Source organism: Hippopotamus amphibius, chromosome 10 (assembly GCF_030028045.1).
Source record: "Hippopotamus amphibius kiboko isolate mHipAmp2 chromosome 10, mHipAmp2.hap2, whole genome shotgun sequence".
NCBI classification, from domain to species: Eukaryota; Metazoa; Chordata; class Mammalia; order Artiodactyla; family Hippopotamidae; genus Hippopotamus; species Hippopotamus amphibius.
Window position 1 is genome coordinate 21,811,847 of NC_080195.1, and position 21,787 is coordinate 21,833,633.

Genomic DNA, 21,787 nt, shown 5'->3' on the forward strand with positions numbered 1-21,787 from the left:
CTGATGTCTTCTTAAGCACCTGATTCTAGCCAGTGAAAGGGGGGCCTAAAGCGGACTCTTGCTCACAAAGAGATTATGCCCTTAAATGGAACAATAATTGATCAGGAGTGTAACTCACAGGAACTCATCATCGTCACAAAAGAAGTTTTTAAAATGAGCTGAATGAAAGTATAAATTTAGCTTTATATGAAAATTACACATTTACTGGATTTTAGGAGAAATGTTAAGAAGTATCACCTTTAAAAATTAAAGCAACATGGTGGGAATGTAAATTTGCTGCAGCCACTATGGAAAAGTATGGAGGTTCCTCAAAAAACTGAAAACAGAACTACAATATGATCCAGCAATTCCACTTCTAGGTATTTTTCAAAGGAAAACAGAAAGAGTAATTCAAAAAGATATACGTATGCCTGTATTCATTGCAGCATTATTTACAATAGCCAAGATATGCAAGTAACCTAAAGGCCCATCGGTAGACGAATAGATAAAGAAGATATGGCATATATATATATAATGGAAAATTACTCAGCCACAAAAAAGAATGAAATCTTGCCATTTGCTACAACATGGATGGACCTAGAGGATATTACACAAAGTAAAATAAGTCACACAGAGAAAGACTAATACCCCATGATGTTGCTTATAAGTGTAATCTAAAAAACAAAACAAATGAACAAACATAACTAAACAGAAACAGACTCAGATACAGAGAACAAAAAGGTGATTGCCAGAGTGGGGAGTGGGGAGGAGAGAAGAAATGCAAAAAAGAAGGTAATTATGTGAGGTAATGAATGCTAATTAACTAGACTGTGGTGATCATTTCACAACATACATTTATATGAAACCATCACATCGTACACCTTAAATATACAATTTTTGTCAATTATAGCTCAATAAAACTGAAAAAAGATTTTTAAAAAGTAATAAAAATAAAAGGCAAAAATAAAAATAAATTAATAAGCAAAGCAACACAAAATGAAAACGTTAATGTGTTGGTTGGAAGGTGGTAAGCATGTGGTCTAAAACAGTAGAAAATTTAAGGAAATAGTCATTCATGACTGGCACGTTGTTTTTCTTCTTGGTATTTCCATAAATAGGCACTACTAGTCTAAAATCTCTTTCCATCCCCCTCCCCCTGACTTTTGATGTTACACTGGATTTAAGAATTACAAGTCTGTTCATGGAAAAATGAAGCAGAAAAGGAGGATGGCAATTAATAGTTGCTAGGTGTCCATTTCAAAATGGTTACTTAGCAACAGTCTGAGCTTGTAGCTACAAGGACTAATGCCAGCGGCTTAAGTTAAAAAGTTTACTTGAGCTACATACTTGCTCCACTAAACATCTCCTCTTTATGGTTTTCAAAATAAGAATCACCTTCTGGGGTCATGTGGGCTGATGTGCAATGGACCATCTGTTTTGTTTGTCTTATCTTGCCCTCTGACAGTGGGAATGTGCTTGCTATGTTTATAGCAAACCACTCAGGTTGTGAAAAAAAAATCTGATGGTATTTGAAGGCAAAACAAAATCTCCCTCAAAGTTGCTAGATGCCCAGGGATAGCAGCTATGGGAGTAAGTAGATTTTTTTTTTAATCCATTTTTCAGTAAGAAAATTAACATTTTCCTGAAACCCACAGAAGTAACTTCAAAGAGTTTAAATCAGTGATAGGTAATTTTCACTACCATTAAGTATCATTGTAAGAGCACTCTAACCAACTCAGCCCCCCTACGTTTTCATCTGTTTATGTTCGGTTCCAGGAAACTAAGACAAATATCTATAAAAGGAGAAATGCAGGATGTATTACAGAGGTTGTGGTACTTGATATTTACATCCTGTCATTAAGCTGCACTTTTATTTCCTTTGTGTTAAGCCTCTCTCCTTGTTTACACCTATTTTCCATCCATATTTCAAAATTAGAAAAATATTTCATCTGTATGCTTTCGTTGTAAAGTCTTTGGAATGGTATAATCTTTCAGAAGGGAAGCCTCTTGATAAGGTTTAATTACACATCATACATGCTGTATGGATTAGGCATCTATTAAAAATCAAATGTGCAGGAACTTGGTTATTTATATACAAAGATACTTGTACCCAATAATGTTCACAGCATCATTCAACAAGTGGAAAAGTAGAAAACTTGTGTCCATCAACAGATGAATGGATAAACAAAATGTGGCATACATTAAAAAACAGAATATTATTCTGCCCTAAAAAGGAAGGAAATTCTGACACAAGCTCCAACAGGAATGAACCTTGAAGACGTGATGCTAAGTGAAATAAGCCAGACACAAAAGGATAAATATTGTATGATTTTGCTTATATGAGGTGTGTAGAATCGTTAAATTCATAGAGACAGAAAGTAGAGTTGTGGTTTCTGGGGGCTGGGATGGGAGTGAGGGCAGCAAAGAGGGAGTAACTGTTTGATGGGTACAGAATTTCAGTTGCAGGAGAGGAAAATGTTCTGGAGATGGATAGTGGTGATGGTTGCACAGCATTGTAAATGTAGTTAATGATAATCAACTGTACAGCTACATTTAAAATGGTAAATCTCACTTATATATATTTTACTACAATTTTAAAAAAGGCAAAAGCACTTATTTTGTCCAGACCAAATGTTAACAATACTCTGATTTTTCCTTGCGCTCCAGTATCCTAATGGGAGATAATTACAGAGAGAGAAAAATCTACTGTGGGGACTGTGTAATGAAGAGAGGAGCAAACCTTGTCATCGAAAGAACAAAATCCTGCCTGATTCTTGCTGGCAATTCTGACATCGGTTGAACAAATATATATATATATAAAAGTTAGTTAAAGAATGACTCTTTTGAGGGGAGAAAGGGCTGACAATACGTATTCTAACAAATATCCTTTGTGCTGTTTTCTCCTTGGTCTTTCTCATTCCATGACCAGACATTTAAATATGTCTATCTTGAAGAACTATGCAAAATATATTTAAAAGTGAACTAGACCTGAAATTATATTTTGCTATTGCTTTGTCTAAGCAGAACTTTTGTAAATTCTACATGTCTTTTGTAACTGATCCTGTTCAGCAATGTAATAACAGTATTACTAGATTTGCTTGTTTTCTTATCTGGGCCCTAAGTGGAAACACTGAGATAATGACTACATAGAGATACTGCCATCCTAATTATAATGCCCTGGGTTAATCACAATGGACCCCAAATGAAGACCAGATTAGACTTTTAGACTCTTCTGAGTCACATGTTTATGATGTACACATTTTTTTCATAATTTTATTTATTTATTGGCTATGTTGGGTCTTCGTTGCTGTGAGGTCTTTCTCAAGTTGCGTCAAGCGGGGCCTATGCATTGTTGCAGCACGCGGGCTTCTCATTGTGGTGGCTTCTCTTGTTGTGGAGCACGGGGTTTAGGCGTGCAGGCTTCAGTAGTTGCAATGCACCACCAGGGAAGTCCCCAATGTGTACTTTTATAAAGAAGAATCACTTCATTTAACAGCATGATCTTTATCTTTTGATAGACATTGTCTTTAATTTTTATCCCTCTTGCAAAAGTAAAGTGTACCTATCACAGAAAAATCAGGAAATACATGTAGGCCTAGTAAGTCCTAGGGCCCCACATAATCCAATGGCCACACAGAATTCCATCAAAGAAGCATGGTAGGCTAGCCTGTCTGCCTCTAACGGTGCTGTGTTGATTATGCTCTATTTGCTGCACCCCGTTTCCTCCAGAAGCATTCCATCAACCTCCTCTGTACTGCTCTATCCTCTTAGAGGCTGACCCTCTTACACTGTGTCACCCAGGTTTCCTGCCTTCTGCTTGGGTTCAGCCAATGGGAGGACTGGTAGCCCCACATCTCTGCATCCCAAAGAAGTAACTACTTCCCAGAAGAAATACTGCATTTAATTTGGAGTTTGTCCAAAGGCAGATCTTGAAACGAGGACTTGAATGCAAGCCATTTATTTTCAGGATGATCCCAAGAAAAAGTGGTAGGGAAAAGAGGAAGAAAAGCAGGGAAGAGAAGAAAACAAACAAGATGGTATATTGTCCAGCAAATCATCCAATGGGCAATTGAAGTTTAATCTCTTGGGAGGAGGCAGGGAGGAATCTTGGAAATAGTGAAGAATATGCACATCAGAGCTGTCCCATGTGAAGGGTGGGAGTTGGTTTATTTACCATCTGTCATTATAAGTGGATGACCCAGGGACAGTGTATGTGACAAAGTAAGAGCTGTGCCCATCGATTTCTCCAAAGGAGTAGCTGGAAGGACAGAGTCAATGGTATGACAGGGGTTGAAGCCAGAATGCTTCAGGGAAACAAGTGGAGATGATGTGGGACTTCCCTGTTGGTGCAGTGGTTAGGACTCTGAGCTCCCGATGCAGGGGGCCTGGATTCGATCCCTAGTCGGGGAACTACATCCCACATACATGCTGCAACTAAGAGTTCCAATGCCACAACTAAGAAGCCTGAGAGCTGCAACTAAGGAGCCTGTGAGCCACAACTAAGACCCAGTGCAACTAAACAAACAAACAAATAAGAAGTGGAGATGATGTATGTGGATAATTCTTCCAGAAAGCTTGATTCTGAAAGGGAGGAGAGAGAGAGGGCTGTGGCCCACGGGGTGAGAGCAATGGTTTTCAAACTTGGATCTCTGAAAGTATTCTCATTCCATAAGATCTGAGAATTTAAACATACACACACACACACACACACACACATTTGTGTGCACTATACACACTGTATCCCCTGGATGCCCACTGATAACTGAAAACTATTCGGGGATTTCAGTTCCTTTGGTCATATTTGTGTTTACAATCAAGTTGCAGCCGGGCAGAAATCCTTTAAAGATGACTTTTCAACAGAAATTGTTCCTGCTGTACCAGAGCAAGGATGGTCTCCATGGGAGTGAATGTCCGTTTCTGTGTTGACAAGGAGAATCCTGATCCTGTCTTATGTGCTACTGGTTCCAGCTTTGGAGATGTTTGAATTAGAATGAACATTCCCAATGGAGAATGCTTATGTCCTAGAAAAGATACGAAGACTCAAAGAAAATGAAGAGAAATGGAACAAAATATTGGGGATGACAGATTTGTCATATTAAACAGGAAAACAAGCTGAAAGCTTGATTGTATGCATCTACCAAACCACTCTGGCTACTACAGGTCACCTTTCCAGAAAGCAGCTCTAGAAACTTCCAACCCTGAAGGACTCAAGGACTTGATTTTCAGAGAGGAACTACTTTAGTGGGTAGACAAGTGAATGTCTCAAGCAAGATTCAGTGGGGAGGGGCTCCTCTGTAGCCACGGCAGCATTGGAGTCGGGGACATAGTAGGTGGGTGAGATGTCAAGGCCATTTGCTTGGCCATCCCAGAGAGTCTTCCTGTCTGTATGAGAATGCAGGCCACAAATATGTTTTAGTGTGTCCCTGCAAAAAGTAAAGAGAACCTGTCACATGTAATCTCAAGATTTTGATGTCTAACAAGGAAGCTGAAGAATTTAGCATCAATGATTAGAATAAATAATCTTAGAAGTATTCAGTGTTTAAAGTTTTGCCAAAACAAACAAAAGCCCCCCAAACAAACCCACGAAAAACACCCCCGCCACACATACACATATACCCATAAAGGAAAAACACTTTGTTTTAACAGAACGACTATTTGCAACTTGTTATCTGGTCTTTCCAATCTTGATCTATAAGCCTGTGGTTTTAAATCGTGTGGTCAATGTGCTGAATATTTCATGAGTGATCCCAGACAAATAATGTGAGCTCCATGAGTCTGTTTTTCCATCAGCAAATGGAGAGAACTGCTTCTATGTCACAAGGCTTTTATGAAGCATAAGTGAGATAATATAAACACAATTTGTAAACTCCAAAGTATAAAACTATAAGGTGTAATACTCACATGATTGCTTCTTACATACTATTCTATGTATCATTTTCAATGGTTACAAAATATTCAAACTGAATTGCTATCATTGTTTATTTAACCACTGTCTAATTGTTGCTCATGCCTGCTTTTTGCTCTCATAAAGTTGATTACAATCATCTCTGCATGACTAGCATTTTTCCCTTCTGAAATATTTCCTTAGAACAAATTCCTGGGTGTAGAATGGCTGGATCCAAATAGTAGCTGAGACATTCGTCTTTAGGTGATGTACATCTTCTTAGTACAAACCCCCACTCCCCCAAAATCCAAAACCTAGTTAACTATAATGCACCACAATTCAGATACATTAAAAAACTAAATCTAATCCTGGTGGTGGCAGAAAATCAGGATACATAAAACCATATCATCATAATTTTCAAAAGGCAAATAGTTTAATTTTCTCTGAGCCTGGAACATGTCACCAGTGGCTAAAAATCCTCTTTTCGAAACATGGCAAGACAGAGAATGAAATGCAAAGACCCTGACCTGGTATCCTTCTTTTCCAATTTTAGCATCCTCTATTTACAAGAGACCTCATTTTCAAAGGATAAATGTCTTCCCATCTGAGGCTTCAGACACCTTCTTCTCAGTTGGATTAGACTCAGAGCAAAGTAATTTTGGTAAAAGGATGGTTTGCTACACAGATTTTAGGTTAAAGTCAGGGACATGAATTTTGTGCTGCATGTATATAAACTATGACAATATAGTCCTCATGATCTGGTTTTAGTTTTCTGGAAATATTATCTTAATATTTATAAAGTATATGCAGATTCCTAGGCCCCTGAGCTGTCCATGCTTGTAACATCAATTATCTGAATCTATTTTTGGAAGATTAAATGCTCAGAGTGGCAGGAGTTCTCTCTGCCTAAAAGATTCCTTTTTTTTTTGACTGAAATTTTGCTTTCCTTCAGGCCATTTCTTTAGGGATGGCAGCAGAATCAAAGAAGATATATCTAACCAAACAAATACGGTTCAGGAGAAACTTTCCCTGTAAGATGTTTCAGGGGAAATTTACCTGCATCACTAATCAAGGGACCATTGTGATTGATTATTGAATGATTAGCTCTACATGGATCATTTTGCTTCTCCAGATATTTCTTTTTTATTTTATTTATTTATTTATTTTATTTTTTGGCCACGCCACATAGCATGCTGGATCCCTGACCAGGTATTGAACCCGCACGCACTGCAGTGGAAGTGCAGAGTCTTAACCACTGGACCGTCATGGAAGTCCCCAGATATTTCTTTTTTAAATGGCTTGAGAGGGAGTTAGGAGGAGGTGTAATGGAGAAGTGCTGACTAAGAGTTAGATGCGTCCGGTTTCAGCTTTGCCACTAACTAGTACGACCAGATCCAAGTTACCTAACCTACTTGGGCTTTGTAGTTTCTTCAGCTACAAAGTTGAATCTAACAAACACTGTCGTTCCATATGCAGCAAAGGCTACTTAGAAAGCCAAATAACACAGAAAAGTCTTTTTCTAAATGTGCTATTGTTGTTCAGTGTGTGTGTGTGTGTGTGTGTGTGTGTTGGTGGAGTGCTGGGTGGGAGAAGAGCTTCCTACTTCTTTACGTATCAGTAGTTGAAAAAGGTGTTGGAAAAAAACACTGCGTTCTCCTATGTTTGGCCAAACAGGGATCAGGCCACCCCGACCTCATGGTCGTACAGAGATTGCCAGGAAGCCTGCAAAGCTCATCCAGTGCTGCCCAGACAGTGTGTTTGGCTGAGGGGAAGCTGGAAGGAGCAGTGGAGACAGTTCATGCCTGCAGAGGTGAGCAGGTGCTGGCAAGGTGCTGAATGTGCTAAGTGCTGCAGTAACACCTGCCTGATGGTCATTATTATTAGCTCCTGTGGAAACAGCCGGTAGAGTTACCTAGCGAGGGGGAAAACCTATAACTTACTGCAGCCTCGCTTCAGGAGCATTAATACTTTACTACTTCTACTACTTGTTAAGATTATTATTCATTTCAGATCCAAATTCTTGCAGTTCTGTATTTATCTCTCTCTCTTTTGTTTTTTGGTATTTCTCCGGCATCGCTGTTGAAGCCAAGATCTCAGCTGAGAGAATCAAGTCCTACAAAGCTCTATTATCAGTGCTCAGAGAAAGTGAGTCCTGGCGCCCCCGAGTCTGCCTTCCCCTCCTCTGGGGCCCCGGGAGTCCCAGGCCTGCGGTGCTGTGTGGCCATCGCAGCGGCATCTGGCTCACCCAGTCTGCACACCTCTGCTAATGCCTCCTACCGTCACACTTTCATTTCTCCCGAACACCTCTCTGGCCCTGCTGCCCGGCTGAACACTACATCCTGCTGCTTCTTCACACGCCCCTTAGCTCCAGGGAGAACCATCCGCTGTGGGCTTTCAGGTGCCCTTCCCTGGCTCTTGGCCTAGAAGGTTCTTGCCCCTGCTTGCTGGCCTGGTAAACACGTGAGGCCGCCATTCTTCAGGATTCAGCTGAAGTGTCTTCTCCAGTTGTGTTGCTTCCTCCTCCGAGCTGCCTCACCAGCCAAGACAATTACATATATGCAGGACAGTGTGGGTTTCTTGCAGCCATGCATTTTACTTTGTTTTGTAATTCCAGCACAGAATCTGGCAAATAGGTGCTCAATAAGTGCTCAGTTCAATTATCTCCTCTGCAATTCCTGTTTAGAACAGGGGGAGGGGATGGGCTTAGATAAAAAAAAGTTGTGTAAACTCACATGGGAGAATTTATATTAAACCATGTTCGAACTGCAATTTGCTTAATTGGAAACTCATCTTTAAACAATGAAAAATGGGACTAGATGACCTAGGGTCCCTTTTAGTTTCAAAGATTTTATCTAAGAGGAAAGTCCCTCCACATTCAACCCCCGAAACACTCCCCCATGAAGTTCTCTTATACTTTCTAGCAACCATGGACCCATTTATGTTAACAAGTTACTCTTTCCAAAACATCATTACTTGCTAGGAAGGCTAAGCCTTATTCACCCCTTAGTGAGAATTACGCTGAATAGAAATTCTGCTGTGGAGAGCCATATGCTAGGGACAGTGAGTGTACTTTGTTTTTGTTTTTTTATTGAAGTATAATTGACTCACAATATATTAGTTTCACTTTTTTAGTTTCTTAAAGTATAATTGACTTACAATATTATATTAGTTTCAGGTGTACAACAGAATGACTTGATATTTTTGTACAATACAAAATGATCACCACGTGGAGAAGCATACTTTGAACAGAGGGCTCTTTCTAGGCGTACAGGTTACAGCTCTAATGCTAATTAGTGCTCCTGAGCTGCAATCCACTCTTGGCCCAAATTCCTGGCCCATGGAAAGCCATTCTCCACAGTGTAAAGAGCCAGGGTAAGCTTGCCAGACAAAGCCAGTTCCAAATCCTGGCTCTGTCACGTACTGGCTCTATGACTTTGGATAAGTTACTCTACTTAGTAGAGTCTCTATTTTCTCTTCCATAAAATGGTGATAATAACTGTAAATACCTCACAGGTTGCTCAGAGGATTAAATAAAATGATGGCGCTAAGGTCCTGCCATAGAGCAAGTACACGTAAACAGTCACTACAGTAAGTGCCCTACATACAAATGAGTTCCAGTCTGAGAGCACGTTCGTAAGTTCAACAACGTTAGCCTAGGTACCCAACTAACACAATCAGCTATGTAGCACTATAATGTAATAGGTTTATAATACTTTTCACACAAATTATACATAAAAAACACAAAAAATAAAACTTTTAAATGTTACAGTACAGGACCTTGAAAAGCCCAGTAGTACGGGACGACAGCTGGCATGGTAGAGCTGAAGGTTGTCAGCAATACGAGACGGAGGGCGAGCTGCAATTTCTCTCACGCCTGAATGCACGTTCACATCTTTGAATGTTCACAACTTGAAGGTTCATATGTAGGGGACTTACTGTATTACAGCTTTGCATGATTCTGGGGTTCCCTAGACTTGCCAGGAGGAGGTTTGGGTTGGTTGGCTTTTGGGTCTTGCTCTGAACTGGAGATGGGTGGGGTGGGGGGTGGTTTGGTGATAGGACAGGAGGCCTAGTGAATACCGGGTCAGATATGGCACATTGTGGGGTCCTGAGGTTTGATCAGCTGGGACACGCTTTTCCAGGAGCGCCAGGACAACCATCAACCCACAGCCGCCAACGACCCTAGATTCTGGGCGCTAGTCCCTCCTGAAGCCGAAGGGCTTTTCCACTCCTAGCCTGCCGAACTAGGGAAGCCACTGCACTTCATAAAGCTGTGAAACACTCAGAAACTTTATTTCAGACATGGAATAAAATGCCAGGATCAGTCTTGCATCTGTAAATAATATTTCACCTTTGGAAGTGAAGCCCAAGGAAGATTATTTCTTAAAGTGGAGTATTCAGAGCAGCTACAGCTGAGCCCCATCTCAGACACATTGAATCCAGCTCCCTGAGATGGGGATGAAGAGCCTGCATTAAATCAAGTCGCCCAGGTAATTCTGATGCACCCTGAACCCTTGCTTCTGCAAGTGCCTTCCCATCGGCATCACTTGGGAGTTTATAAGAAATGCGGACACTCAGTCCCTGCCCCAGACCTATTGAATCTGCACTTCTAAATAATTGAGCTAAAATACACATAACACAGAATTTACCATCTCAACTGTTTCTAAGTGTACGGTTCAGTAGTGTTAAGTATATTCACGTTGCTGTGCAACCAATCTCCAGAAGTCTTCCCATTTTGCAAAACTGAAACTCTTACCCACTAAAACAACTCCCCATTTCCCTCTCCCCCTGCCGCAGCCACTGGCAAACACTCAGAACTGCATTTTAACAAGCTCCCCAGCTGATTCGTATGCCCATTAAAGGTTGAGAGGCACTGCCCTAAGTATGAGAACCACACATAATAAATTAGGAGCTACTGAGCGTTTCTTGAGGCACTCAGGCCATGACCCCGGGCCAGGCAATGGAAACCAGGCAGCAGAGCAATGACTGGTCTCTCCAGACAATTCTGATGTATGCTCAAGTGGTTTGAGAACCACTGCTTTAGACCAGTGATTTGCACTCTTGTCTACATACTAGACTCACCTTGGAACTTTAAAATTCATGCCCATCCCACACCAACTAATTCTAGTCTCTAAAGGCAGAGCCCAGGTATCTGTATTTCTGAAAGATCTCCCAGTGATGCTGATAACTTCGCCAAGTTTCAGAACCACTGATCTGGAGGGGTGAAAGAGGCTGGTGGGATTCTGCACTGTGCGTGGGATTTTAGAGCAGAACGATGGCTCCAGAGAAGGCATCATAACTGCTGCTCCATTTTACATTGGCCCAGCTACTCTAATATGAATGATTGCTCCAAGGAGTTAAAAGAAAAAGCTGTCTTTGTGAGAAGAAATGGCTGTCTTCTTAGAAGCCCTAACATCCTCCCATTGCCTGTCATTATTTCCTATCACAGTGCTCTGTTTATTTTCTTAATAGCATTTACCACAATTAGCAATTATCAGGCTTACTGTCTGCCTCCTCTCACTAAACCAGCACCTGCTCTGTGTCAGAGCCAGGTTCAGAGATCTGGCTCACCTCTCCCTCTCACAGAGCCCCTGCTAAATATTCGAGTGAATCAATCAGCCCTGCTATGTCACTGATTTTCCCTGCCTTGTGGCTTCTGACAGTGAAAGTGACTGCTAAACTGTCAGGACTGAGAGAAGCATGGTGTGTGTGTGTTGGGAGTGGGGGGCGGGGGTTCCTGCATGGAGCAGTCAAGGTCAGTGAGGGCGAATTTTCCCAGGGGGAAGAGGCCAGTGCAGGTAGCAGTGCAGACGGATTCACTGGGTGAAAATCAGAATTCTTAAATGAGTGGTAGGGACTTTGAACTAGTGAAATCTGAACATATAAATGTGACCTCATCCAGAACCTCCCAGCTAGTAAGGCTTGAATGACAACACATGTATACAACACTCTCCCACCCCGACTCCCATCCCAAGTGGAATTCTGTAAAGGAAAGAGCATAGATTTTGGAACAAATCTGCAGTCAAACTGTGCTCTCTCTCCTAGCTGGCTGTTCAACCACAAGAAATTACTTACGTGAGTCTCAGACTCCTCATCTGAAAAATGGAATAATAATTATCCCACAGATTACATAAAACACCTGGTAAAGTGCCCGACACAGAGCAGAGCTCAACAGACGTTAATTCCCCCATCTGCAATCTGGATTTCCTTACTCACTCCTTTTCAAACCTCTTCTTCCTTTAGTTACGCTCTTACTGCCTCATCAGCAGAACACACGTAATCACTTATAGTACAGATCATCTATACAATTGATTGGCAAAAAAAAAAAAAAAATCACACACTGACTTGTGGATTATCTTCTATCACTGTATTAAGAGCTCTTGTATACTGAATACGTGAAAAGTTGAAGGATTTATTGAACTTATTTTCCAGTCTAAATGGAAATGCCTTATGGGACAGGAACCTTACCTTCTGCTTCTTTCTGTCCTCCAGCACTGAATTGCACGGTCAGGCATGCAGATCTGATATGCACATTCCACATCTTCATGAGCACTACTGTTCAGATGGGAACCGTGATTGCTCCCGGAATATTCTGCATCCCTCCAAGCAACCTCTGCTCAAATGCAGCCCATCTGTGCATTGCTGACACTATAAATCTATTTAATTTCTGATGACATACTATACTGATGGAACATTTTATTCTTTTTCTTTTTAATTAAAGTTTTTATGTGCTTTACCTTTTAACAGAATTCAAAGTATTATGAAGAGATATAACATATTTAAATCGTCATGATATTATTTATGTTAAGACAGTGGCAGGGAATGCAAATTTCTGCACCCAATCTAATCTCCCCTTTTCCTTTAGTGACAGATCCCAAATTTTTGGTTGGTGTGTTGCAGTCCAGTTAAAAGATGACATTTCCTATTCTCACGAGCAGTTGGCTGAGTCAGATGTTGGGGTATCTGCCATAGAGATGTGTAGCACTTCTGGGTGAGGTCTCCTTATTGTGTTTATGTGTTTATTCTTCATCTATTGCCAGCCTGGAACATAGATGAGATGGCTGGAGCACCAGTTACCTTCCTAGACCATGAATACCAGCCCCACACTTTAGAAATTATAAAGCTGACAGCCAGAAGGAGATTGAGTTTTTAAAGAATTTGGGACACCTGGCCATGTCAACCCCAAACTGTCTAGGACTTGTAAAATCCCTTTGCAAAAGAAAGAGGCCAACTGTCATATGCAACTGAACTTAATTTGAACTAATATAAGGTACAGTTAAATTATGCTTCTTGCATATTCAATTCACATAAATGAAGTTTAATCACAGATAATTACTGCACTGATTTCATGATGATCAAATAGTTTACAGTCTACTAATTGCACTGAGCTGCTGAATGAATGTAGCATTTTGACTTATAATGCAAAATAAAAAATGTTAAAAAGTTTAAGGAAGTGTAGCTGATCCAAAAAGGCAATTTCAGACAGCAATAAATAGCCCTAAGCCTCTCTGGGCACCAAACATTACCCTTAAGGAAAACATATGCAAAAATCACCATAATCTAGTTAAAGTAAAAGCATTGCTGTTGATTCTATGGATTTTACTAGCTATTTTTATTTAAGTTTTAAATAGATTTTAGGCACGTTTATTGAACTAGAAAATTTTCATCACTACTAAGAAATAAAGTCTCTGTCCTAGAAACACATACATGTAATTTTTGGGAGAGAAACAGAGACAATAGGAGGTTAAGGGAATATAGGTTAAAGAGAATGAAGTGGAAGGTCATTATACTGGTCACTGGGAAACAGGGAAAAGCAGACCTTGGAGGAAGATGATGAGAGAGGGTGTCCTATAGGCTGGCTGGGACATAGGGTAGAGATAATATCTACTATTTGAATAACGGGTTTCTGATTACAAAGTCCATGAACTACCTCACTCAGACATAGGTGTAGAAACACAGGGAGGGTTGCCAGGGGTTACAGGTAAGAGAAGGAATGGCTATAAAGGAATGGCAGGAGGAATTCTTTGAGATGATAGAAAAGATAAAGTCTCTACATTCCAACTGCCTGAGACAACCAAAGTTGGTCAAGGTTGGGCATGTATATAGATATCAGGGAATGATCCTGATTTTGACCTCACACTTATGCTTTTTTGGAGACCCTGTTTATGAGAAATATAAGATTAAGTTCAGAGTCTTGAACAAGATCTCTGCAAGTGAGAGCTTCTGAGCCTTAGCCTTGCTGTAAATCCAACTCTGATCATTTATCTATACTTTAAAAACAAAACAGGGACCATACTATACAGACTGTTAGTAAATTTTCTCTCCTCAACTATACATCTTGACTACCCTTCCCTGTCAATACATATGATTCTAGCTCATTTTTTAAAATAATTCTGTGGTTTTTCTAATATTCAGTATATAATATATATGTGTGTATATATACACACATGCATAATATATATTACTTAAATTATTTCCACTTTTAATTATTTCCATTATTTTCCAATGTTGCTCCTCTCACTGGGGGATGCTTTCCATAACAACAAAGTCTGGAATATGATAAGCCCTAAATAAAACATTTGTTGAATTCGTGCCTTGTTCTGAGCTGTGCAGTTTCCAAGTTTGACAGGGTTAAAAGACGGTGCTCTCTACTCTGAAGCGCCCCCTGGCTGGAGTGGTGAGACAGAGACCAGAGCACCAGTGCTCTGTCTCTGAATACCTGTCCTTCTCCTGTACATCCCTCCCCTCTCTCTCTTCCCCCTGGCTGTCAGCACTCAGGGCTCTTGTGAAGAGTGGGAAACCTCACTGAACAGGTTTGGTAAGGAAGCAAGATGCTGTTTCAGGAATATGGTCTAGATTTCAAAGCACTTCTAACCTTTTAGGGAAAGTTTACTGAACATCTTTCCCTGGATCGATGGTAGCAAAGTCCCAAATGTACAACTGGAAACACAGCAGTAATTGGAGAGTCCTGAGTACCTTTAGTTGCTGTGAATCTGAAAAACAAAGAATATTAAAAATGAATAAAAATTTTAGAAGATCAGGGAGTGTGGGACTCTAGAAATAAAGTTTTCTTTATTTTCTTATATGATAAAATGGACGGTGAATATATCAACTTTAGCTGGGCCAAAAGACATAGTCAATTCACTTGTGATTAGAGATGTTCTCTAGAAATAATAAGATTGAAAGTACCAGCTGAAGAAACAATAGGTTCAAAACCTATCATCCCAGAATAATGCATAGAGTTTTGGTGCTTTTTAATGAGAAGATGTATATATTCACTTCCTCAAATAAATCTCTACATTGTTCATGAAAGACAGTGAAATAGTAAGCCTAGCAATTTCTCTTAATTCCAGCCTCTGTAGCCTTCTTACCAAAACTGGGACCTCTCTTCTTCATGGCCTTAGTGATGTCCCCAGGTTCAGCAGAATCTAAGGGACCCAAAGGCAGGTGCTCAGTATGAAAGACAGAGTTATTGTTCCTTGCTACTTTCTCAGCTCTACACAGGTTTGCCAAGAACAGGGGCTGCTTCATTCCCAGTGCCTGAGGACGTGGCAGGCACAAGTTTCAGTAACCAGGTCACATGTCTTTCCCATAGTTTTCTCCAGATCCTTGAGCCATCTTGGCATCTCTTTTTGAAATTCCATTTTTCTAGGACGATGACCTTAGGTGGGCATTGCTAGTTCACCATCTGTTCCTACTTCCTAAGAATACTTACGTTATCTTTCTGCTATTTACCTCTTGTCCATGTAGTCCAGACACTTCAGGGAAAGCTGACCCCGCCTCCAGATCAGGAGGTGGGCTCTGGTGGGCTTGAGGCCACCAGCCCATTGCCGTCCCCTGGTCAGGTCATCTCTTCAGGGATGTGCCTGCAACTCAGGGTGAATCTCAGTGTCTTTCTTAGAATACAGGGACTGACGCACTCTATTCTCATTGGAAAGAAGCCAGACAACATTTAGCTCCCACTGCAGCTAGCAAAAGCTAGCTAAGTATTCACCAGTGTTTCCTTTTTCCCCTGGGCACACAGCTCACTCTATTTCCCAGCCTCCTTGGCCATATAACTGAGTTCTAGCCAATGGAATGTGGACCAAATCGATGTCTCCCCTTTCAAGCCTGCCCCCTCTGCAGTGATCTTCCCTTTTCTCTCCCCACCTGCTGGTTGAGTGGAGAAAGACAATGGAGAGAGCCTGGGTAACCGTGTGGAGGACAGAGTCCCAGGACTGTTGCTTGACCAGGAACACTGGACTGAAGTGCATGGAGAAAGGTATTTAGATTGTGTAAAGTCACCAGAATTTTGAGGTTATCCATTACAGTGTTAATCTCTCCTGATTAGTTCACTTCCTTACTTCGGAATCTTCCTTTTCCTGGTCCCATAAATCCTTTTTACTGATTAAACATGCTTGCATTGGGTTTTCCTGTTACTACTTAGAAACAGGGTAGCCGATACAGATCCTGCCTTGCGCCCCATTTTAGGATTGCATTGTGGCTTTTTGCTTGTGCTGTTGATGCTTATTTGATTCAATGTCACCTTGCCTAGGGAGAGTGATCTTGTTTGGTTAATGGCTTAACTAGTGATTGTGGTTAGATGCTCTGCCTACTTTCACCATTCACTAAAATTACTCTTTTTTTTTTTCACTGCAATTTACTCTCCTTTTAGGGATTGAAGATAATCACTACTGGCTCCATGCTGCTCCTGGTTAATTACTTAATGCTTCCTAATTACTTACTAAGGGGCCTGTAGCCAAATAGTTTAACTAACTGCACAATGTAAGAAAAATATAAACTGGGACAGGAGTGTCTCATCCTTACTTTCATGGGGGTTATATTTCTCCATAACCAGATCACAGTATCCACATTCTTTGTTCCCGTGACCTGGGAGGCAAAGGACAAGGGTCAGAGGAATAATAAAGTGGTCTGATTTAGTCCTTTGCAGAGAACTGTCTATTTACAAGCAGCCTTCTGTGTTAATAGCAAAGGCCACACCCAAGTCATATCCACATTCATAAACAAACCAATGTTGAGGAAGCGCCAAATATGACCATGAGCAAGATCTTTTCTTTTTGCCCCAGCCTTTCTTTCTCACAACATTTTACTGTCCCACCCAAGGAAGCCTTCCTGTGCCACTTGCTCCATCAGACTAGATACGTTAAAACCAATATCACTTGACCCAGCAATCCCACTGCTGGGCATATACCCAGAGAACACCATTATTCAAAAAGACACATGCACTCCCATGTTCATTGCAGCACTATTTACAATAGCCAGGACATGGAAGCAACCTAAATGTCCATCAACAGATGAATGGATAAAGAAGATGTGGTACATACATACAATGGAATATTACTCAGCTGTAAAAAGCAATGAAACTGGGACATTTTTAGAGACATGGATGGACCTAGAGACTGTCACACAGAGTGAAGTGAGTCAGAAAGAGAAAAACAAATATTGTATATTAACACATATATGTGGACTATAGAAAAATGGTACAAATCAACCAGTTTGCAAGGCAGAAATAGAGACACAGATGTAGCGAACAAACATATGGACACCAAGTGGGGAAAGCAGGGAGGGTTGGGGGGTGGGAACGGATTGGGAGATTGGGATACCAAACTGTACGCTCCAAATATATGCAGTTTATTGTAAAAAAAATAAAAATAAAAAGTTTAAAAAACAAAAACAATATCACTCCAGCTTTTTCTAACCTATTAATCCTGCTTCCCTTTTCTACTTTCATGTGCACTGACCACTGGAATTACAAAAATGATTAAGTCATAATTTCCTTCCTCAAAGTGCTTACAACCTCATGAAGGAGACACACATATTTTAGTGAAATGTGGGAGGTGCTGTGATAAAGTTATACACACAGTGCTATGAGGCACTGAAAAGGACCACTTAGCCCAAGTATGAAGCTCATAAAGGTTTTCAGGGGGGAAGTGATGCCTAAGCTGAAACACTAAAAGCTGAATACTATCGGAACATAAACCATGAGGCAGAAATGCCAGCATCTGATGGGTGAAGGGACATATCTGGTAGGATGCAGGAAGGCAGGAGAGGTCAGCATGTCTTTGAATTATTTATTCTTATTAGAATTTAAGTTCCTTAAGTGCAGGAACTTGATCCATCTTGTTCACTGATGTGTCTTCAGTGCCTAGAACAGTGCTTGGTAACTAAATGGTGCTAAAAAAATATTTGTGGAATTGAATAAAGCCTGGAAGGAATGCCATCAGATATTATCTCATAGGAATCACTCCAGCAGCTGTGTGAAGCCAGCAGGGAGACCCGTCATGAGGCTAAGGCCATAGCCCAGGTAGAGAATGGGAACTCTCTTCTAGAGAAGACAATTTATCTAATAGCCAGATGAGATAAACTTTTTCTTCTATTAAGATTATTATTGGGCTTCTCTGGTGGCACAGTGGTTAAGAATCTGCCTGCCAATGCAGGGGACACGGGTTCGAGCCCTGGCCTGGGAAGATCCCACATGCTGTGGAGCTACTAAGCTCGTGTGCCACAACTGCTGAGCTCGTGTGCCACAACTGCTGAGCCCACGTGCCACAACTACTGAAGCCCACGTGCCTGGAGCCCATGCTCCACAACGAGAGAAGCCACTGCAATGAGAAGACCGTGCACGGCAACAAAGAGTAGCCCCTGCTCTCCATGACTAGAGAAAGCCCACACACAGCAACGAAGACCCAACACAGCCAATAAACAAATAAATAAACAATTTAAAAAAAAGATTATTATTGGTTGTTAGGATATAGTAAAAGATTATTTTTATTTAAACAGACAATCTCAACATACCCTTAATATGACATGTAAACAAATTTTGGGTTATTAAATTAATATTTGGTTCATAAATAACACATTTCTTTATCCCCCATTTTACTTTCTGTGATGTTTACTATCAGTGAATTATAGTCTCTGTGAATGCCCAAACAAGAGACACAACACCTTTTGATTCCTGACTTTTCAGTAACACTATATATGGTTATATCCTATCTCTATAAGGCATCTATTTATATTTTGCTTTGTTAACTGTTATATTATGTAAGTATGATTGACGTATGTAGGAATAAAAATAAATGACAAAATGAATACCTGAGTCTCCTCACCCAGCTTAAGAAATACCAGTTAGATTTTTAAATAATTTTCTGATTATTAAAATAATACATATTTGTTGTATTTTAGAAAGTACAGGAAAGATAGGAAGAGGAAGAAAAATCATCTATGATTTTATCACCCAAGAGGAACCAAAACAGCATTTGTACAGGTGTCTCTCAAATCTTTTAATGTAGAAAATCATACTGTAGAAACAACTTTGTATCTTGCTTTTTCCTCTTAATATTGTATCATAAGTATTTTCTTCTATTACTATATTAGACATCATTTTTAAAAAGCTACAAAATATTCCACTGTATGACTAAATCATAATTTTTATACTGTCTCCTAAGCTGGTCCCTAAATTGCTGGACTTGTAAGTTACTTCCAAGTTTTCCTTATTACAAATATATTTTGATGTGTATCTTTTGCAAAATGACTTTTCTATACTGTGATACTGTGTGTACTGGGTGTGTTTTGTGTATTCCATCTTCTCTTGGGTAGATCTCTCACTCGTGGAATCACCAAGCCAAAGGAAGTGAACAATTTGAGGTTCTCAAAACATAGTGCCAAACTGCTTCCCCCAAAAGCTCTTCCAATTAGTATATTTGAGAGCACATTTTCTGCGATACTCTTGTAAACACAAGATCTAGTTATTTTCTGTTTTCACAAAGCACATGGATGAGAAAGTATGAATGGGGCTATACTCTCCGAAGTATCCTTTTATCTTGATTCCACACCCTGTTGATGATATATATAAACAAAACTAAGTTTATAAATCATAGAGGAAAATTGTGTCAGTGGAGAGATTAATATTAGATAATTGATAGTGGTGACAATTTGATGGGAAAAAAGGCAGAAATGAGAGAGTACAAGGATGTGAAGACTTGAGAAATGAGAGAGTACAAGGATGTGATTCAAGTCACATGCTTTTGTCCATAATTGTGTGGGTCACTGCACTTAAAATTTTACAAAATACAAGACTTTAGGATTACAAAATACACATGAAGACTTTGCATCTCGAAAGTTGCTGTCCTTTCTTCAAAGCTAATCTCACTCTTCTCTGGGTATTCTTCCCTTTCTCCTTCATCCCTTTATCTTTAGTTTTCTTCAGTTTTAGAATGATTCTTCTTGGTATTAACTTGCCAGTGAGTCAGGGAATAGTATTTTTCATTAGCACTGGAAAAGTCCATCATTATTTCTTTAAACATTGCATCTTCCCTATTATCTCTTTCCTTGTCTTCTGGGATTTTGATCAAATGTATGTTAGATGGATTAGATATTTGAAAGTATTAAGCAATTATTACAAATATTTAGGTGTGAAGATATTGTAGTTTTGTTTTCTTTTAAGAATTCTTATTGTTAAAGAATGTCTGTTTTTAAAAATGTGTTAGACCTTTGCTCTGTCTCTTCCAGGTTTCTTTCCTCTGCTGTTCATACTTTTGACTCCCTGTTCTAAATTCTTTAAAAAAAAAAAAAAAATTAATTAATTTATTTATTTATTTATTTATTTAGGCTGCATTGGGTCTTTGTTGCTGTGAGCGGGCTTTCTCTAGTTGCGGTGGGCAGGGGCTGCTCTTTGTTGCGGTGCATGGGCTTCTCACTGTGGTGGTTTCTCTTGTGGAGCACGGGCTCTAGGCACTCAGGCTTCAGTAGTTGCAGCACGTGTGCTCAGTAGTTGTGGTGCTCGAGCTTAGTTGCTTTCTGGCATGTGGGATCTTCCCAGACCAGGGATCGAACCAGTGTCCCTGAAGGTGGATTCTTAACCACTGAGCCACCAGGGAAGTCCCCTAAATTCTTGATAATATATTCTGAGCTATTTTTAGTTCACTAATCTTCTTCTGCTGCATTGTAGTATCCAATCTGCTGCCAAAGGTGTCCATATATATATATATGTGTGTGTGTGTGTGTGTGTATACATATATATATACACACAAATACATACAGACTTTATAATAAATATATATAAATTTTGTTTGGTTCCTTAACCAATCTATGTTATTTTTATAGCTTTTTGTTTCCTACAGATATTTTCAACATTGTCATTTATTTTTTTAAACCCAGTAAGCAAAGTGGCTTTAGAATCTGAGCCTGAGAATTCTGATACCAGAAGTCTACACATCCTTTTCCTGCTGTCCTGTTTTGGCTGATTCTCCCTCCTACTGTCTTGCTTTCTTGTGAGCTTGGTTACCTATAATTGTGCATTTGCCATTGACCTTGAAAACTGCCTGTAAGGTTTCCCTGTGGCCTGAGATGAATATGCTTCCTCCTTGGGGTTTTGCACTTGCCCCTGTCAGATTCTTAGAAACTCCACCAACAGGAACCAAGTCAAACCAAATATAAGGCGTGACTTTCTCTGGCTCCCTCAGATTGTATATGTACCCAAAATGCAAATGCATGTGAGAACTGGTCTGTGGCCAATTTTCTATGGGATTTTTTTTTCTTTTCCTTCTTCTTCCTGTTCTGCTCAGCTCCAACTAGTATTTCCTAGTCTCTTGCTGTTATGATGCAGAAGAGCATGTTTAGTTCTGCTTAACTCACACTGATGTTGTTGCACTTTGGGGCTAAAGGCTATAGGGACGGTCTTCCAGAACTGCCCTCCCTGCTGGACTTGGCCTCTGTCCCTCCTACCCCACAAGACTAACAACCTTGGTCACCTGGGTGTTGTCTTCAACTCCCTCGGGGCATATGCAGTTTTGATTCCCCACTCCCACCACCACCCCTTCCAAATATTATTCTGAAAACACTCTCATCCAAAAAGCTAGCCAGAGAGTCCCACTTGCCAAGTCTTTTCAACTTTTCAATTTTTTTAAGGTGATCCAAATAACCTAA

General features: G+C 40.1%; 1 long non-coding RNA gene across 2 annotated transcripts in view; it reads right to left on the reverse strand.

Moving 5' to 3' along the window:
• The window catches only part of LOC130830174 (uncharacterized), a 33,096-nt gene extending 13,307 nt beyond the window's left edge, over positions 1–19,789 (reverse strand). The window contains exons 1-3 of one of the 2 annotated variants that reach the window (XR_009047744.1): positions 15,599–19,788; positions 15,235–15,291; positions 14,739–14,856 (exon numbers count right to left, since the gene is read on the reverse strand). This is a non-coding gene — a long non-coding RNA (uncharacterized LOC130830174). Of the gene's footprint in view, positions 1–14,738; positions 14,857–15,234; positions 15,292–15,598 lie in introns of both variants that reach the window. The other variant, XR_009047743.1, reaches the window with a different exon arrangement.
• Positions 19,790–21,787: the final 1,998 nt, after the last annotated feature.